Raw genomic sequence first — 20680 nt, 5'->3', positions numbered from 1 at the left:
AATCCTAACATTGACCCCTAACCCTAATAGTAACCCATAGTCCTAACACCTAACTCTAATCCCAACCACTAACCCCAATATCGTCGCCTAACGCTAACATTAACCCTTAAACCTAATATTGACCCCTAACCCCAATAACCCCTAATACCTAACATTAACCCCCAACTCTAATCCTAACCCCAATATTGACCCCTAACCCCAATATTTACACTAACACCAGCAACCCATAATCCTAATACCCAACATTAACCCCTAACTCTAATCCTAACAACCCCTAATATTGATCCCTAACCCCAATAACCCCTAATCTCAACCTGGAACAATAACCCCTAACCCCAATATTGACCCCTGACCCCAACGTTGACACATAATCCTAATATTAACCCCAAATCCTAACCCTAATATTGCCCCCTAACTCTAATATTGACACCTAACCCTAATATAAACCCCTACCATTAAGCCCCATTCCTAACCCTAACATTGACCCCTAACCCTATTAGTAACCTGTAATCCTAACCCTCAACTGTAATCCTAACACCTAACCCTAATATCGACCCCTAACTCTAACAATAACTCCTAAACCTAATATTGACCCTTAACCCCAATAACCCCTAATCCTAACATTAACCCCCAACTCAAATCCTAACCCCAATATTGACCCCAAAACCTAAAATTGACCCCTAACCCCAGCAACTCATAATCCTAATACCCAACATTAACTCCGAACTCTAATCCTAACCCCAATAACCCCTAACTCTAATCCTAACCCCAATAACCCCTAATATTGACCCCCAATAACCCCTAACTCTAATCCTAACCCCTAACCCCAATTTCGTCTCCTAATGCTAACATTAACCCTTAAACCTAATATTGACCCCTAATCCTAATACCTAACATTAACCCCCAACTCTAATCCTAACCCCAATATTTACCCTAACACCAGCAACCCATAATCCTAATACCCAACATTAACTCCTAACTCTAATCCTAACCCAAATAACCCCTAATATTGATCCCTAACCCCAATAACCCCTAATCTCAACCTGGAACAATAACCCCTAACCCTAATATTGACCCCAACGTTGACCCATAATCCTAATATTAACCCCAAATCCTAACCCCTAACCCCAATATAAATCCACAATCCAAGCCCCTAACATTAAGCCCTATTCCTAACCATAACCTTGACCCCTAACCCTATTAGTAACCTGTAATCCTAACCCTCAACTGTAATCCTAACCACTAACCCCAATATCGACCCCTAACTCTAACAATGACTCCTAAATCTAACATTGACCCTTAACCCCAATAACCCCTAATCCTAACATTAACCCCTAACCCCAATATTGACCCCAAAACCAAATATTGACCCCTAACCCCAGCAACTCATAATCCTAATACCCAACATTAACCCCTAACTCTAATCCTAACCCCTAATATTGACCCCTAATCCTAACCCTAATATTAAGCCCTATTCCTAATCCTAACCCTAACATTGACCCCTAATCCTAATATTAATCCCAAATCCTAAACTCTAACTTAAACAGAATAAATATACAAGTGAATAAATTGAATTCACCCCAAACCATAACCTTTAACCCCTTAAAAAAATAAAAATAAAAAAGTGGATGAAAAAGCTGAAAAAAACCTCTAATCAAAAAATGATGAAACTTTCAATGACACGATTTCAAAGCCGCCGATCAGTGCGATTTGGATCGGCGATTTCATCAATGCAAGTCGCAATTAAATTGCAGAAAAGTAGTGCGGTTTCAAAGTCGCAGCGACCCGATCGGTTCAGCTGCGGAAGACAGGGTGCGATTTGTCATGCGATTTTTGAACTGTCAAGTTGCACAATGAAATCGATCGCCTTGGCGTGAACAAGGGCTGTACAGCGTGCGGCCGGCTTGTACAAAGTCGCGGTTATTTTTCTCCATGCGATCGCATTATGCGTTGTTTCTTTTTCAGTATACAATGTAACTTTCACAAAGATGTATCAATCTTCATTATACAAATAAATAAGACCGGCCCATCCAATGGCTTCCACATTATTTTAAGAAAATCCCATCGACTGGCTCAGCGACTCCGCCCTGCTCCTCCGCGAGAGCGCAGGAAACCGGCCAATCAGACCCATTCTAGGTCTCCACAACGGCCAGTGGCGGTGCATTCATAAGGGGCTTCCAATCGTAGCAGAGGATGGGAAGAGAGGACGGGACAAGACATAGAGGAGCGTGGAGGACACCGCGGCTGTGACCCGCTGCCCAAGCGAGACACGGTAAGTGCCGGCGGGCGGGGGATGCACACTGGCAGCATTTGATGTGCACAGTAGTGGCAATTTATGGTCACAGTGGCGGCGTTTGATGGGCACAGTGGCTGCAATTAATGGGCACAGTGGCTGCGTTTGATGGGTACAGTGGCTGCGTTTGATGGGCACAGTGGCTGCGTTTGATGGGCACAGTGGCTGCGCTTGATGGGCACAGTGGCTGCGCTTGATGGGCACAGTGGCTGCGCTTGATGGGCACAGTGGCTGCGCTTGATGGGCACAGTGGCTGCGTTTGATGGGCACAGTGGCTGCGTTTGATGGGCACAGTGGCTGCGCTTGATGGGCACAGTGGCTGCGCTTGACGGGCACAGTGGCTGCGTTTGACGGACAGAGTGGCTGCGTTTGATGGACAGAGTGGCTGCGCTTGATGGGCACAGTGGCTGCGTTTAATGGACACAGTGGCTGCGCTTGATGGGCACAGTGGCGGCAATTTATGGGCACAGTGGCTGCGTTTGATGGGCACAGTGGCTGCGTTTAATGGGCACAGTGGCTGTGCTTGATGGGCACAGTGGCTGCGTTTGATGGGCACAGTGGAGGCAATTGATGGGCACAGTGGAGACAATTGATGGGCACAGTGGAGGCAATTGATGGGCACAGTGGCTGCATTTGATGGGCACAGTGGCAGCAATTGATGGGCACAGTGGCAGCAATTGATGGGCACAGTGGCAGCAATTGATGGGCACAGTGGCGGCAATTGATGGGCACAGTGGCGGCAATTGATGGGCACAGTGGCGGCAATTGATGGGCACAGTGGCTGCACTTGATGGTACAGTGGCGTCAATTAATGGGCACAGTGGCTGCTTTTGATGGGCACAGTGGCTGCAAAAATTTTGATCACCAGCCGCCAGTGCACAATGCCCAGTGAAGAGTTAACAGGAACTCTGCCAGTGCTGGGAGGTGGAGACACGGATCGGTCACCTGGGCCAAGGTGGCAGCGGCTTACTAATGGCAGAAACGCGTGCACATGGGCCAGCTCAGAGGAACGCGGCAGACAGGTGCGTGAGTCAGGCAGTTGCGCCGTGGGCCGCCGAGGAGAACAAATAAAAAGAAATGGGTGACGAGTTCAGAAGGTCAGATGTGTGGAAGCGGTGGAACCTGTTTGGAGCGATCGTTACGGGATTTCCGGGCTCAGAATAAACATTAATGTAAACAGAGAATGTGACGATCGCACGGGTCACCGTGACGGTACAATTCCTTTCTCTGCGCTGCCGCGAGCCCGCGCTTGTGTCCCGGAATCGCAGGGGCAGTCCCGTATCTTGGACCTCAGTCCTCATCATGCCGTTTCCCGGGAATCGCAGGGACAGTACAAAGCATCCTTTCTGCCAGGTTCTGGGGGGGGGGGGGGGGGGGGGGGGGGGCATAACGACCCCCATCCTCCGCTCTCTGCCCTCACCTGAGGCTACGTTTTTGGGGGAGGAGCATTGAGGCAGCGAAACTCCAGCTGTGTCTGATGGACGCCCCCCTGCGGAGAACCGACACCGGGGGACCAAAACGCGGAATGTCAGCCAAGGGCCGTTTAATTAATTATTACTGGAGGCCGCCATTTTTTTTTTACTTTACTTTTTTTTCACTTTTTGTTAAAAAATGTCATCAATAAAATAAAGTATATAAAAAATAAAATCTTTTTTTTTTTTCCACATAAAAAGATAGAATAAAAAATTGACAAAAATGTGACTGAGGGGTGTACTTACTTTGGAATATATATATATAAAACTCAATTGTTTGGTAAAATATTAAATATGATGTTACGCCAAGTAAATAGATACCTAATCATTGGTGTCAGTGGGAGGAATAGTGTCCCATCATTGGTATCAGTGGGAGGAATAGTGTCCCATCATTGGTGTCAGTGGGAGGAATAGTGTCCCATCATTGGTGTCAGTGGGAGGAATAGTGTCCCATCATTGGTGTCAGTGGGAGGAATAGTGTCCCATCATTGGTGTCAGTGGGAGGAATAGTGTCCCATCATTGGTGTCAGTGGGAGGAATAGTGTCCCATCATTGGTGTCAGTGGGAGGAATAGTGTCCCATCATTGGTGTCAGTGGGGGGAATAGTGTCCCATCATTGGTGTCAGTGGGAGGAATAGTGTCCTATCATTGGTTTCAGTGGGAGGAATAGTGTCCCATCATTGGTATCAGTGGGAGGAATAGTGTCCCATCATTGGTGTCAGTGGGAGGAATAGTGACCCATCATTGGTGTCAGTGGGAGGAATAGTGTCCCATCATTGGTGTCAATGGGAGGAATAGTGTCCCATCATTGGTGTCAATGGGAGGAATAGTGTCCCATCATTGGTGTCAGTGGGAGGAATAGTGTCCCATCATTGGTGTCAGTGGGAGGAATAGTGTCCCATCATTGGTGTCAATGGGAGGAATAGTGTCCCATCATTGGTGTCAGTGGGAGGAATAGTGTCCCATCATTGGTATCAGTGGGAGGAATAGTGTCCCATCATTGGTGTCAGTGGGAGGAATAGTGTCCCACCATTGGTGTCAGTGGGGGGAATAGCGTCCCATCATTGGTGTCAGTGGGAGGAATAGCGGCCCATCATTGGTGTCAGTGGGAGGAATAGTGTCCCATCATTGGTATCAGTGGGAGGAATAGTGTCCCATCATTGGTATCAGTGGGAGGAATAGTGCCCCATCATTGGTGTCAGTGGGGGGAATAGTGTCCCATCATTGGTGTCAGTGGGAGGAATAGCGGCCCATCATTGGTGTCAGTGGGAGGAATAGTGTCCCATCATTGGTATCAGTGGGGGGAATAGTGTCCCATCATTGGTGTCAGTGGGAGGAATAGCGGCCCATCATTGGTGTCAGTGGGAGGAATAGTGTCCCATCATTGGTATCAGTGGGAGGAATAGTGTCCCATCATTGGTGTCAGTGGGGGGAATAGTGTCCCATCATTGGTGTCAGTGGGAGGAATAGTGTCCCATCATTGGTGTCAGTGGGAGGAATAGTGTCCCATCATTGGTATCAGTGGGAGGAATAGTGTCCCATCATTGGTGTCAGTGGGGGGAATAGTGTCCCATCATTGGTGTCAGTGGGAGGAATAGCGGCCCATCATTGGTGTCAGTGGGAGGAATAGTGTCCCATCATTGGTGTCAATGGGAGGAATAGTGTCCCATCATTGGTGTCAGTGGGAGGAATAGTGTCCCATCATTGGTATCAGTGGGAGGAATAGTGTCCCATCATTGGTGTCAGTGGGGGGAATAGTGTCCCATCATTGGTGTCAGTGGGAGGAATAGCGGCCCATCATTGGTGTCAGTGGGAGGAATAGCGGCCCATCATTGGTGTCAGTGGGAGGAATAGTGTCCCATCATTGGTGTCAGTGGGAGGAATAGTGTCCCATCATTGGTGTCAGTGGGAGGAATAGCGGCCCATCATTGGTGTCAGTGGGAGGAATAGCGGCCCATCATTGGTGTCAGTGGGAGGAATAGCGTCCCATCATTGGTGTCAGTGGGAGGAATGGTGCTCATCGGATGCGTCATCTGGAATCTCGGAATATTAAAGGTCGCCATTGTATCCCCTTTGGGAATGCGCCGTCCCCGGGTCTGTAGAATCTCCGGAATGTTCTCTGTACAGAATGTTCTGTATCATTCCCGGGGACAGAAAAGACGATCTCTGTCTGGCCATATATGGCAGGGAGTAATTATTTCAGAAATCCCGGAATCGCAGGGACAGTCCCGTATATTGGACCTCAGTCCTCACCATGCCGTGTCCCGGAATCGCAGGGACAGTCCCGTATATTGGACCTCAGTCCCCACCATGCCGTGTCCCGGAATCGCGGGGACAGTCCCGTATTTCGGACCTCAGTCCTCATCATGCCGTGTCCCGGAATCGCAGGCACAGTCCCGCCTAGCAACGCCCACTCCTCCAGACTGATACCCGCCCGTCATGGTGCTTTTATATTTGGATAACTCCTCCCACTGTTTGCATCTGGGCTGAGGGCTCTTGAGGGGAGTGCTGAGGGCGGGTGCTGTGATGTAATCAGGAAGCCCCTCCCACCAGCCGTGATCTACCTGCATTGCATAGAGAAGCACACAGACCTGACGGTGACATCACCGGGTATAAAATAAGAAATGTAGTGAAAAGGGAAAGGTTCCGTGTAATAGAGAAGGAGATGGGGGGGGGGGGGGGGAGAGCCAGAGAAGGCAAAATATAACAGAATAAACTTCAAGATTATCGAACAAACTAACAACATTCTTCTCCGGGAGGGAAAGAGTTAAATGTGTGGACAGGATGTACTAATCACCCAATCAGATAGTGAGGGGACTTCCTGTGCTGGGGGAGGGGGGGATACAGCACTGAATATAGATTCCCGACCCAGAGATAAAAAAAAAATGACACACACATATACACAGACACAATTTTATATATATATATATATATATATATATATTTATATATATTTATATATTTATTTTTTGAATATATAAAATTGTATATACTTATAAATATATATAAAAAAATGATAAGTATATACAATTTCTATATACAAAAATATATATATAAATGAATACTTACACATACATTTTTATATACAGTACTGGGCCAAAGTTTGGACACCCCTTCTCATTCAAAGAGTTTTCTTTATTTCCATGACTATGAAAATTGTAGATTCACACTGAAGGCATGAAAACTATGAAGTAACACATGTGGAATTATACATAACAAAAAAGTGTGAAACAACTGAAAATATATTTCATATTCTAGGTTCTTCCACCTTTTGCAGCAGACACATCTCTAGAACTGTGAGGCCCCATACACACGGGAGGATTTATCCGCAGGTACGGTCCAGCGGACCGTTTCCGCGGATAAATCCTCTCGAGGATTTCAGCAGATTTCTATGCGATGGCGTGTACACACCATCGCATTGAAATCCACGCCGAAATCCTCTGGCGATGACGTGTCGCGCCGTCGCCGCGATTATGACGCGGCGACGTGCGCGACGCTGTCATATAAGGAATTCCACGCATGCGTCGAATCATTACGACACATGCGGGGGATCCCTTCGGACGGATGGATCCGGTGAGTCTGTACAGACCAGCGGATCCATCCGTTGGGATGGATTCCAGCGGATAGATTTGTTTGGCATGTCAGCAAATATTTATCTGCTGGAATCCATCCCAGGGGAGATATATCCGCGGAAAAAGATCCGCTGGCGTGTACACACCATAGGATCTATCCGCTGAAACCCATTTGCTGGGATTTATCTGCGGATGGATTCTATCGTGTGTATGGGGCCTTAGGAGGAGACGGTGTGAATCAGGCCTTCATGGTAGAATATCTGCTAGGAAACCACTGCTAAAGAAAGGCAACAAGCAGAAGAGACTTGTTTGGGATAAAGAACACAAGGGATGGACATTAGACCAGTGGAAATCTGTGCTTTGGTCTGATGAGTCCAAACTTGAGATCTTTGGTTCCAACCCCCGTGTCTTTGTGCGACGCAGAAAAGGTGAACGGATGGACTCTACATGCCTGGTTCCCACCGTGAAGCATGGAGGAGGAGGTGTGATGGTGTGGGGGTGCTTTGCTGGTGACACTGTTGGGGATTTAATCAAAATTGAAGGCATACTGAACCAGCATGGCTACCACAGCATCTTGCAGCGGCACGCTATTCCATCCATCAGGACAATGACCCCAAACACACCTCCAGGCGGGGGAAGGGCTATTTGCCCAAGAAGGAGAAGTGATGGGGCGCTGCGCCAGGTGACTACCTCTTGTAGCTCATCAATAGAATGCCAAGAGTGTGCCAAGCAGTAATCAAAGCAAAAAGGTGGCTACTTTGAAGAACCTAGAATATGAAATATATTTTATTTATTTTTATATTTAGTTTTGATGCCTTCATTGTGAATCTACAATTTTCATAGTCATGAAAATAAAGAAAACTCTTTGAATGAGAAGGGGTGTCCAAACTTTTGGTCTGTACTGTATATATATATATATATATAAATAAAATGTGTGTGTGTGTGTGTGTGTAAGTATTAATTTTATATTACATATTATATACTATATATAATATATATAATGAAAAATAATAATAATATATATATATATATATATATATATATATATATTAGTATAAAATGAATACTTACACACACACATTTTATATATAAAAAAATTTATAAGCATATACAATTTTATATACACAAAAAATAAATATATTTATATATATATATATATATATATATATATATATATATATATATATATATATATATATATATATATATATATATATATATATATATATATATATATATATTAGGGCTGTTACTGATCAAATTTTTTGTGTTCGATTAATCGGTTATTTTTTTAATCGATTAATCAACTACTTTCGATTAATTCTAACGCACATACAGATCCAACTACTTTTAGCTGATCTCCTTGCAGGCCGATTCCCAACCACTGGAAAATTGGAGAGCAGGATACAAAAAACACACAAAGGCAGCGCCCGAAGGGAATAGCATTAAAACTTTTATAGTCTTCAAGTAGGTAACCAAATAAATATTGCACTGGAGATAAAATCGATGTTGCTACATAAACTGTAAAAATGGTGCGAGTAATACCAAACGGTACCAAAAGCAGTCATAAAAACATGTAGCCAAGTATGATACTGGTATAAAAATGTGTACAACGATACCACTGCTGAATCCAGATGAGGAGAACTTAACATCAGTCCGTCGGCACAAAAGCAGTGATAAAAACATGTAGCTAAGTATGATACTGGTATAAAAATGTGTACAACGATACCACTGCTGAATCCAGATGAGGAGAACTTAACATCAGTCCGTCGGCACAAAAGCAGTGATAAAAACATGTAGCTAAGTATGATACTGGTATAAAAATGTGTACAACGATATCACTGCTGAATCCAGATGAGGAGAACTTAACATCAGTCCGTCGGCACAAAAGCAGTGATAAAAACATGTAGCTAAGTATGATACTGGTATAAAAATGTGTACAACGATACCACTGCTGAATCCAGATGAGGAGAACTTAACATCAGTCCGTCGGCACAAAAGCAGTGATAAAAACATGTAGCTAAGTATGATACTGGTATAAAAATGTGTACAACGATACCACTGCTGAATCCAGATGGGGAGAGGTTAACATCAGTCCGTCGGCATTTGGATGTCCCGTGAAGGGAACGATCACAACTCCCAGTGGATGGTTGTAGAATCCCAGGTTGATAGGAGGGAAGTGTAACAGCCTTTTGCCGCATACACACCATCACTTTATGTGATGAAAAAAAACGACATTTTCTGTGAAGTAAAAAATGACGTTTTTGAAACTTCAATTTTCAAAGACGAAGTTGCCTACACACCATCGTTTTTCTCACAATGTTCTAGCAAAGCGAGGTTACGTTCCCCACGTTTTTCCATTGAAGCTTGCTTCATAAGTAGCTTCTGGGCATGCGCGGGTGAAAAAACGTCGTTTTAAACGACGTTTTTTTGCTACACACGGTCAATTTCTGTGAAGCAAAAGTTGACGTTTTGATAAACGACACATAAAATTGAAGCATGCTTCAATTTTTTTTTTGGTCGTTTTTTAAGAAGACATAAAACGACGTTTTCCCCCCACACACGGTCAATTAAAGTGACGTTTTTAAAAACGTCATTTTTTTCCATCACATAAAGTGATGGTGTGTACGGGGCATATGCGTGTGGCAGATAGGAAGGTCCCGCCGGCATGCAGATAGGAAGGCACAGCAAAGGAGCCCTTCAGATGGACACGGCAAGCCCCGCCGGTGTTCCGTGACGTCACCGGATCTCCGACGGAACTCCCTGAAGGCCCGGAAGCTGGCGGAGGGGTGAGTACCAATCAAAAGAGTTTTAAATCGATCAAAAATATTAAAGATTAATCGATTCATTAAAAGTTAATTTGCACAGCCCTAATTATATATTTATTTATTTTTTGTATATATAAAATTGTATATACTTATAAATATATATATAAAAAAATTGATAAGTATATACAATTTTATATATACAAAAAATAAATATATACATTTTATATAAATAAATATATATAAATTGATAAAAAAAAATATTGATACCATTATTTATATATATATATATATATATATATATATATATATATATATATATATATATATATATAAATAAATAAATAAATAAATGTATGTGTGTGCAAGTATTTATATATTTATTTTTTGTATAAATGAATTTTTTGAATATATAAAATTGTATATACTTATAGATATATATAAAAAAATTGATAAGTATATACAAAAAAAAAAAAAAATATACATACATACATACACACACACACACACACATACATACATACATACATACACACACACACACACACACACACACACATACATACATACATACATACACACACACACACACACACACACATACATACATACATACATACATACATACATACATACATACATACATACATTTTATTACATTTCTTTTTAATTTCTTATTTTTTTCACACAAAAAAATAAAATGTTTTATTGTGTGAAATTAAATAAAAAATAATAAAATTTATAAAAATGTATATTATTTTTATAGCTATATAAATAAATATATATATATATATATATATATATATATATATATATATATATATATATATATATTTATATTTTTTTCTTACATTTAAAAAAATATATATTTTGTGTGTGTAATATATATATATATATATATATATATATATATATATATATATATATATATATATATATATAATACAAAATCTTGTATATACACACACACACACATTTTATTGCATGCCTCCCGTAGTCACCAATCGCACACGGCTGTATTCCGGGTTTATAATTAAAGAGGACCCGTCATTAACATTCCGAGTCTCCATGACGTGTCACAATATACAGCAACATATCATTGTATAGAAGAGCTCCGCCTCTCATCATTATAAAGCCGGCCTGGAACTCCAGTCCAATGACTGTGCCTAGGCTGAGATGAGGTCATCAGTCTGCTGCAGGCAGGAGGAGGCATTTCCTCAGTCTCCCGCCCCCCCCCCCCCCAGTGATCAGACTGTACATCGTAGGTGAGAGGCTGCAGCAGGGGCTGGCCTGTGTCAGACATTTGTGAACACGCACTGGAATTTACATGATTTTTATCATCTCTGAGTCGGCATCTCAGTCTGGTGACAATGGAAGATGCCTGAACAAAGATGGCGCCGTCCTTCTGGAGAGGGAAGCAGATGAAGAGATTATCAGGGGGGGAGTCCTGTGATCTGTGGAGGGGGGAGGGGGGGGTCACACTGACACATGGCTCAGCATGCTGCACATAAACCTGATGACAGGTCCTCTTTCCCTCCCAGTAATATGGGTGATTGCGGTGAATCGCCGTTCCCTGCGCAGCGATTGGTCACTTCCAGGAATACAGAAGTCGCCCTTCCATCACACAACCCGTACAAAGGAAGCTAATGATGTTACTCTGACCTGAAGAGCTTACAATCTAATTCCAGCCACAATGAGCGGATTTTGCCCCTCCCCCGCTCTGATTACATCCTCCTAATTAGCGGAGAGCCGGACACTTTCCTGAGCGCCTCCATTAGAGGACAGGAAGTGAGGCGCGCGGGGCAATTAGTTCCCCGGCACAAAAAGCTTGGCGCGGTTCACAGATCTGCGAGGAGTCTGACACAGCGGCCTGCAATAAAGAGAACCTGTCACTGTTACCGATCAGAGTGGGAAAAAACAGGAATCTCATACATCCAATTATATGCCGCCATCGCAGAGTAACCAGCAGAGGAAAACCAGCAGCGCCCAATCATATGTCGCCGTCGCAGAGTAACCAGCAGAGGAAAACCAGCGGCGTCCAATCATATGCCGCCATCGCAGAGTAATCAGCAGTGGAAAACCAGCAGCGTCCAATCATATGCCGCCATCGCAGAGTAATCAGCAGTGGAAAACCAGCAGCGTCCAATCATATGCCGCCATCGCAGAGTAATCAGCAGTGGAAAACCAGCAGCGTCCAATCATATGCCGCCATCGCAGAGTAACCAGCAGAGGAAAACCAGCGGCGCCCAATCATATGCCACCATCGCAGAGTAACCAGCAGAGGAAAACCAGCGGCGTCCAATCATATGCCGCCATCGCAGAGTAACCAGCAGTGGAAAACCAGCGGCGCCCAATCATATGCTGCCATCGCAGAATAACCAGCAGCGGAAAACCAGCGGCGTCCAATCATATTCTGCCATCGCAGAGTAACCAGCAGAGGAAAACCAGCGGCGTCCAATCATATTCCGCCATCGCAGAGTAACCAGCAGAGGAAAACCAGCGGCGTCGAATCATATTCTGCCGTCGCAGAGTAACCAGCAGTGGAAAACAACACAACTGAAAGTGAAAAGATGTGACACTAAGTATGAGCCACTGACACCAACAATGGGGCACCATTCCTCCCACTGACAACAGGACATTTTCTATTCCCACTTGGCACAGTTCGGCCCCCCTAAAGTCTGAGGAGGGGTCTAAACTGGTTCTTTGGAGAAGCCCCCCCCCCCCCCGGGTGTAGTATAATACATTTAATGAATAAACAAGTAAAATTAAACTTGCAACAAATAAAAATGGTCGGGCACTGAAAAAGAAACAAAAAAAAAACGATCCACCTGCACTCCAAACACCGTAAGAGATGTGTGACAAAGTCCCGATCAACGTGTTTCGTCAACAGACGTCGTCAGGGGCCTGAGAGCCTGAGCTCTCCTGTACAGGTAATGCACGAGGCGGAGTACCGGGTCATCAGGTAAAAAAATGCATTGAATAATGTTAGTCATGGTTTTGTTTTGTGTCCCCAACGTCCTGTCCAACGTGTTTTGTCAGCAGACGTCATCAGGGGCCCGAGCTCTGCTGTACAGGAAATGCACGAGGCGGAGTACCGGGTCATCAGGTAAAAAATAAATTAAGTACCGTAGTCATGGTTTTGTTTCGTGTCCCCAAAGTCCTGTCCAACGTGTTTCGTCAGCAGAACTCAGCAGGGGCCTAAGAGCCTGAGCTCTGCTGTGCAGGTAATGCAAGAGGAGGAGTACCGGGTCATCAGGTAAAAAAAATACATTGAATAATAATGAATAAACAAGTAAAATTGAACTTGCAACAAATAAAAATGGTCGGGCACTGAAAAAGAAACAAAAAAAAACGATCCACCTGCACTCCAAACACCGTAAGAGACGTGTGACAAAGTCCCGATCAACGTGTTTCGTCAACAGACGTCATCAGGGGCCTCAGAGCCTGAGCTCTCCTGTACAGGTAAAGCACGAGGCGGAGGAACAGGTCATCAGGTAAAAGATACATTAAATGATGTAGTCATGGTTTTGTTTTGTGTCCCCCAAAGTCCTGTCCAACGCGTTTTGTCAGCAGACGTCATCAGGGGCCTGAGAGACTGAGCTCTGCTGTGCAGGTAATGCAAGAGGCGGAGTACCGGGTCATCAGGTAAAAAAAATACATTGAATAATGTAGTCATGGTTTTGTTTTGTGTCCCCAAAGTCCTGTCCAACGCGTTTTGTCAGCAGACGTCATCAGGGCCCTGAGCTCTGCTTTACAGGTAATGCACGAGGCGGAGTACCGGGTCATCAGGTAAAAAAATACATTAAGTGCCGTAGTCATAGTTTTGTTTTGTGTCCCCAAAGTCCTGTCCAAGGTGTTTCATCAGCAGACGTCATCAGGGGCCTGAGAGACTGAGCTCTGCTGTGCAGGTAATGCGAGAGGCGGAGTACCGGGTCATCAGGTAAAAAAATACATTGAATAATAATGAATAAACAAGTAAAATTGAACTTGCAAGAAATAAAAATGGTCGGGCACTGAAAAAGAAACCAAAAAAAAACCAATCCACCTGCACTCCAAACACTGTAAGAGACGTGTGACAAAGTCCCGATCAAAGTGTTTCGTCAACAGACGTCATCAGGGGCCTGAGCTCTCCTGTACAGGTAAAGCACGAGGCGGAGTATTGGGTCATCAGGTAAAAGATACATTGAATAATGTAGTCATGGTTTGGTTTTGTGTCCCCAAAGTCCTGTCCAGCGCGTTTTGTCAGCAGACGTCATCAGGGCCCTGAGCTCTGCTTTACAGGTAATGCACGAGGCGGAGGACCGGGTCATCAGGTAAAAAATACATTGAATAATGTAGTCATGGTTTTGTATCCCCAAAGTCCTGCCCAACGCGTTTTGTCAGCAGACGTCATCAGGGCCCTGAGCTCTGCTTTACAGGTAATGCACGAGGCGGAGGACCGGGTCATCAGGTAAAAAATACATTGAGTGATGTAGTCATGGTTTTGTTTCCTTTTTATCTACCCGGGGTTCCACTTTAGAGCACAGGTACTAAGAAGTGGGCGGGGACTATTTAAGAGAACCTGTTACTTTGCCCCGATTGGCTCTGAGAACGTTTCAAATGATCTTCATTCATCTCCTGAAACATTGATAACTGTAAAGCCCCATCACTTTCTCAAGGGTGGGTCGCTGGCCCTTTAAGAGCATCACTTTGCAGCGCAGCTTCTGCAGAGATACAGGAAATCAGGTTTGCGGCGAGCCCCGGCGGCGGGTTCCTGCGCAGCCACCAGGGGAGGGAACTGAAGCGCGGCGGTAAGGGGGGGGCGCGGGGGAAGTGTGAAGTCTCTCTTCGCTTTTTCTGTTCGCTGTACATCTAACACATCACCTTTCATCGTAATTTCTTAAAGGGCCCCCCGACCACAGAGTACGGCTCGGTCGGGTAAAAGGTTTGATTCCCAGAACTGACGAGAAGTGAAGATGGTGTGTGTGTGGGGGAGGGGGGGGGGGTGTCAGGTGAGAAATTCCACTCCTGTCAATAGATTACCAGTCTTCTGTGGTAGATTCTTACCCGCTTCTGTCCCGCAGATACAGGGGCCGAGCAATACAGTAACTCCTCTATGGGGGGTCTGCATGCCAATCGTCACATGGTCATCGTGTGGCGAACACAACCGGCATCTCGGCAACCCCTGGAGAAGTGAAGCTTCCCCCCCCCCCCCTGGCTGATTAACAGCCAAAGACACTAAGCTTACCAACAGCCAATCACAAGGGCAGGAAGTGCGATTTCTCCAAAATAAGGACGTTTAAAGGGGTACAAATGGGGGGGGGGTGAGGGGTCGTTGGCTGTCACATTTCATATTTAGGATCAATCACTGATGCGAAAAGTTCAGATTAGTCACTGCACAATATGGCGACTCATTAATGGCGGCTACCCAACTCCCCCTCCTCCAACAATACCATTGGATGAGTTATGCTCCGCCCCTCTCCCTTATTCCCCCCCTCCAAAATCGGTCAGTGCACAGTGACTGCACCACAGTCCGTGCCATACTTGGCCCCCACAAATCTAAACATAATTCCCGTCATCCCACCCCAGGCTATGAAAATGGAGCCAGTTTGGGCCCCAACGCTGGCCGGCAGAAGTCCCCAAAGCAAGCTATAGATGCTGCACTGGGGCTGCCCACAGGTGGCCTCTAACGGGTCAGGGCTCCCCCACTGACCTGTAATGGCCAGGATCCAGTATGGGAGTACTGCATATACACCCCCACCCATCAGTGGCCCCACTTCCAACGATCATTCACAGCTATTAGAAGAAACCGGCTTGGGCCCCAACGCTGGCCGGCAGGAATCACAAAACCAAGCCGTAGATGCTCTACTGGGGCTGCCCACAGGTAGCCTCTGCTGGGTCAGGCCCTCCTACTGACCTTTTATGGCCAGGATCCGGTATGGGAATACTTCCTATACACCCCCCCCCCTCAGTGGCCCCACTTCCAACGATCATTCACAGCTATTAGAAAAAGTAACCATCTTGGGACCCAACGCTGGCCGGCAGAAGTCCCCAAACCAAGCCATAGATGCTGCACTGGGGCTGCCCACAGGTGGCTTCTAACAGGACAGGGCTCCCACCTACTGACCTGTAATGGACAGGAACTGGTATGGGAGTACTGCCCATACACCCCCCCCCCCATCAGTGGCCCCACTTCCAACGATCATTCACAGCTATTAGAAGAAGAAACCATCTTGGGTCGTCCCAACGCTGGCCGGCAGAAGTCCCCAAACCAAGCCATAGATGCTGCACTGGGGCTGCCCACAGGTGGCTTCTAACAGGTCAGGGCTCCCACCTACTGACCTGTAATGGACAGGAACCGGCATGCGAGTACTGCCTATACACCCCCATCAGTGGCCCCACTTTCAACGATTATTCACAATCACAGCTATTATTCTGTAGACATTTGCACAACTGTCCATCCATGCCCATCCCAGGCTATGAAGAAGAAATCGGCATGGGCCCCAACGCTGGCCGGCAGAAATCCCAAAACCAAGCCGTAGATGCTGCACTGGGGCTGCCCACAGGTGGCTTCTAACAGGTCAGGGCTCCCCCTGCTGACCTGTAATGGACAGGAACTGGTATGGGAGTACTGCCTGTACACCCCCCCCCCCCCATCAGTGGCCCCACTTCCAACGATCATTCACAGCTATTAGAAGAAGAAACCATCTTGGGTCGTCCCAACGCTGGCCGGCAGAAGTCCCCAAAACAAGCTATAGATGCTGCACTTGGGCTGCCCACAGGTGGCTTCTAATGGGTCAGGGCTCCCCCTACTGACCTGTTATGGCCAGGAACCCGCATGCGAGTACTGCCTATACACCCCCATCAGTGGCCCCACTTTCAACGATCATTCACAATCACAGCTATTATTCTGTAGACATTTGCACAACTGTCCATCCATGCCCATCCCAGGCTATGAAGAAGAAATCGGCATGGGCCCCAACGCTGGCCGGCAGAAATCCCAAAACCAAGCCGTAGATGCTGCACTGGGGCTGCCCACAGGTGGCTTCTAACAGGTCAGGGCTCCCCCTGCTGACCTGTAATGGCCAGGAACCGGTATGGGAGTACCGCCTGTACACCCCCCCCCCCATCAGTGGCCCCACTTCCAACGATCATTCACAGCTATTAGAAGAAGAAACCATCTTGGGTCGTCCCAACGCTGGCCGGCAGAAGTCCCCAAAACAAGCTATAGATGCTGCACTTGGGCTGCCCACAGGTGGCTTCTAATGGGTCAGGGCTCCCCCTGCTGACCTGTTATGATCAGGAACCAGTATCCCAGGCTATGAGGAAGAAACCGCCTTGGGCCCCAACGCTGGCCGGCAGGAATCCCAAAACCAAGCTGTAAATGCTCTACTGGGGCTGCCCACATGTAGCCTTTGCTGGGTCAGGCCCTCCTACTGACCTGTTATGGCCAGGATCCAGTATGGGAATACTGCCTATACCCCCCCCTCACCTCTTTCAACGATCCATCACAACTATTATTTTGTAGACATTTGCACACCTGTCCATTCATAGCCATCCCAGGCTATGAAGAAGAAACCAGCTTGGGCCCCAGCGCTAGCCGGCAGAAGTCCCTGAACCAAGCTGTAGAGGTTGCACTAAGGCTGCCCAAAAAGGTGGCCACTAACGGGTCAGGCCCCCCCTGCTGACCTGTTGAGGCCAGGATTCGGTATGAGAGTACTGCCTATACGCCCCCACTTCCAATGATCCATCACAACTCATTCATGCCCATCCCAGGTTATAAAAGAAGAAACTGGCTTGGGCCCCAACACTGGCCGGCAGTAGTCCCTAAACCAAGTCATGAATGCTGCACTGGGGCTGCCCACAGGTTCAGCCCCCCCTCCCCCCCCCGCCGGCCAGTATGAGAGAACTGCCTATACACTGTCCATTCATGGCCATCCCACGTTATGAAGAGGGAGCTGGCTTGGGCCCCAACACTGGCCGGAAGGAGTCCCCAAACTGAGCCATGGATGCTGCATTGGGCCACCCACAGGCAGCCCCTGTAAGGACCCGGGCCCCCCTGCTGACCCATTGGGGAATCAGCGGCCAGTATGGGACTACCCCCCAGTACTGGTGGCCCCACTTCCAACCATGGGGGGCCGATACAGAGACCGAGGGCCAGATTCTCAAAAGAGATACGCCGTCGTATCTCTGAGTCCGCCCGTCGTATCTATGCGCCTGATTCATAGAATCAGGTTATGCATAGATAACCATTAGATCCGACAGGCGTAAGGCTCTTACGCAGTCGGATCTTAAATGCAATTTTTTTTTCGCCGCTAGGTGTCGCCGATGTCGTTTTCCCCGTCGAGTATGCAAATGAGCGAGATACGCGAATTCCCGAACGTACGCCCGGCCGACGCAGTGAACTTACGACGTTTCCGTTAGATTTGCGACGCGTAAAGTTGCCCATGGGTATATGAGGCGCAGTCAATGTTAAGTATGGCCGTCGTTCCCGCATCAAAATTTGAAAATTTACGTTGTTTGCGTAAGTCGTCCGTGAATGGCGCCGGATGCCATTTACGTTCACGTCGAAACCAATGACGTCCTTGCGACGTCATTTAGCGCAATGCACGTCGGGAAATTTTAGGGACGGCGCATGCGCAGTACGTTCGGTGCGGGAACGCGCCTAATTTAAATGATCCACGCCCCCTACCCGGATCATTTGAAGTAGGCGGGCTTGCGCCGGGGGATTTACGTTACGCCGCCGCAACTTTACAGGCAAGTGCTTTGTGAATCAAGCACTTGCCCGTAAAACTTGCGGTGGCGGCGTAACGTAAATCAGATACGTTACGCCGCCGCAACTTTAGGCCATTATACGAGAATCTGGCCCCATGTGACCCGGAGGGGATCGTAAAATTGGCAAAGGAAAGAAATCCCGCCGCAGAGCGGACATCGGACAGGAAGACACTTCCAGTCACTCCTTTGATCCCGTCGTACATTTCCACGTCAATTTCCTCGCCGGCGTCCTACATCAAAGGCAGGAGGCGCGGAGACGTCCGAACGGCACGCCAAAGCGATCACCTGGGGGGGGGGGGGGGATTAATACTTCCCTTCCCCGCAACACGAGACCGCCAGCTGAGATTTACAGGAGGATATTAAAGGAGGACCCCGAGCCAATCAAAAAGCAGGATGTTAAAATAATGATACAATTAATTATTAAAAGCATGACTTGCTACAAAGTTACTATATACAGTTTGATCACTGGGGAAGGGGGGGGGGGGGACTGAGGAAACGCTTCCTCCTGCCTGCAGCAGACTGAGGACATCTCAGTCTAGGCAAAGTGGTCTGTGTGAAAAAATGTAATAAAAGATAAAAATGTAAAAAAAGTTAAAATAAAATTGAATATATATATATACACACACACACACACACACACACAAAATATATATTTTTTTAAATGTAAGAAGAAAAAAACATATATATATATATCTCTATAAAAATAATACAAATTTTATTTTTATAAATTTTATTATTTTTTATTTAATTTCACACAATAAAAAAAAAAAAATTATATACGGTATATATATGGTATATGGTATATATATACACACACACACACACACACACACACATACAATGGGGCAGATCCACATACATCTGCGCCGGGCGCAGCGTATCTAAGATACGCTACGCCGCTGTAACTTATCTTTTTTTTTTTTCCACAAAGAATCCACGCCATAAGTTACGGCGGCGTAGCGTATCTCTCGCGGCGTAAGGGCGCGGAATTCAAATGGATCTAATGGGGGCGTGTTTTATGTTAATACGTCGTGACCCGACGTAAACAACGTTTTTTTTTGGAACTGCGCATGCGCCGTCCCTGGGGGTATCCCAGTGCGCATGCTCGAAAGTAAACCCGCCAATGCTTACGACGGTGACGTCATTCTACGCAAATTCCTATTCGTGAACGACTTACGCAAACGACTTAAAAAAAATCAAAATTGTACGCGGGAAGGACGGCCATACTTAACATTGAGTACGCCTCAGTATAGCAGCTTTAACTATACGCCGGAAAAAAGCCGAACGCAAATGACGGAAAAAAAATGCGCCGTTCGTGGATCGCTGTAAATAGCTAATTTGCATACTCAACGCGGATTTCGACGGAAACGCCACCTAGCGGCCGCCAAAATATTGCACCTAGGATCCGACGGCGTACTAAGACGTACGCCTGTCGGATCCATCCGAGATGCCGTCGTATCTTTGTTTTGTGGATACAAAACAAAGATACGACGCGGGAAATTTGAAATTACGCCGGCGTATCAGTAGATACGCCGGCGTAATTTCTTTGTGGATCTGCCCCAATATATATATATATATATATATATATATATAAAAATATATTTTTTATATATACATATAATTTTTCTTACATTTTTTATTTATTTTTGTGTGAATAATAAAAAAATCTAAGAAAAATAAAATTATATATAATATAATATAATATATATATATATATATATATATATATATATATATATATATATATATATATATATATATATATATATATATATATAATTTTATTTTTCTTAGATTTTTTTTTTTTATTCACACAAAAATAAA

The 20680-nt window shown here is 45.8% G+C and overlaps 1 protein-coding gene across 4 annotated transcripts in view; it reads right to left on the bottom strand.

Annotated features, from left to right (window-relative positions):
• Nucleotides 1–20680, bottom strand: part of SEMA4A (semaphorin 4A) — a 106451-nt gene that overhangs the window by 60198 nt on the left and 25573 nt on the right. The gene's annotated exons all lie outside the window — the stretch shown is intronic.

Source organism: Rana temporaria, chromosome 13 (genome assembly GCF_905171775.1).
Source record: "Rana temporaria chromosome 13, aRanTem1.1, whole genome shotgun sequence".
In the NCBI taxonomy this organism is placed as follows: domain Eukaryota; kingdom Metazoa; phylum Chordata; class Amphibia; order Anura; family Ranidae; genus Rana; species Rana temporaria.
This window is presented reverse-complemented; position numbering and strand designations above follow the sequence as displayed.